Source organism: Hipposideros armiger, unplaced genomic scaffold, assembly GCF_001890085.2.
Source record: "Hipposideros armiger isolate ML-2016 unplaced genomic scaffold, ASM189008v1 scaffold_579, whole genome shotgun sequence".
Lineage (NCBI taxonomy): Eukaryota > Metazoa > Chordata > Mammalia > Chiroptera > Hipposideridae > Hipposideros > Hipposideros armiger.
In genome coordinates, this window is record NW_017731929.1 from 167,204 (window position 1) to 168,170 (window position 967).

The 967-nt window shown below is 29.8% G+C and overlaps 1 protein-coding gene across 1 annotated transcript in view; it reads left to right on the plus strand.

Annotated features, from left to right (window-relative positions):
• TMEM232 (transmembrane protein 232) overlaps positions 1-967 on the plus strand; it is a gene marked incomplete at its 5' end in the record, with an annotated part of 164,157 nt that overhangs the window by 26,520 nt on the left and 136,670 nt on the right. The window lies entirely within an intron of this gene.

Below are 967 nucleotides of genomic sequence, written 5' to 3' on the forward strand. Positions count from 1 at the left end.
CCTTATAAACATTTTATTTTTATTTATTTTTTAAGTCTGTAAGTGGTGCATGTTTATAATTTATGAATACACTTACAAATATTGATGGTGCATTCTCAGAATTTATTTTACAGTTGGAAGTTTGTGATAATATTTGGAAAATCACTGCTACAATACAAAGTTCATGACTTTTGGTACAATCTATACAACCCTAGCTTCAAAGTCTATTAATGACACTTATTTGCTTAATAGTTGTGGGTAAATCACTGAGACTTAGTAGAATCATTCTTAGAATTTTGTTTTTGTTTTTTTTTACATGTAGATATAATTATCTTCTGCACTGTTTTTAAGGGGATTTGGATACACATATATCTTATTCTGATATGGTGATAGCTATTGTTATTATTTTGTTCTCCTTAATCTTATGAGGTAGCAACTTGGGCACTTGTGTTCTATTTATTTCTACACTTTATAGGGTTTTTTTATTTGTCATCTTCTGTGAAATCTTGCATATCGTATGATTTTTGAAGATATTCCATTTTCTGTAATCCATATAAAAAGCTGTTTTAGCTGTACATGTATTTTAAACTTCACAGAAGTGTTTATTTAGTAATGACTTTTTTTTTCATGAGGGAATGGGGATCTTAGTACAGCATGCTCTGCACAGGCAGGATATTTCTCAAAACTGTCTAAAGCAATGCTTTTCAAACTGTTTTGACTGAGACCCATAGGAAGAAATATCTTTTGCATTCCAATCCAGCACATACATAAATACACACTCATTTATATACTGAGACAAGGAACTATGCAATGTACTATGATATTTTCTCTTCTCTTTTATTTTATTAAAAAATCCCCTCTCAGTTGATTTCATGACTCGCTTCAGGGGCATGACTTGTAATTTGAAAAATATTGTTCTAAAGGACATAGAACAAAATATCACTGAGTATTGGTCACTATATATAATGTAAAGATGATTTATAAAAGG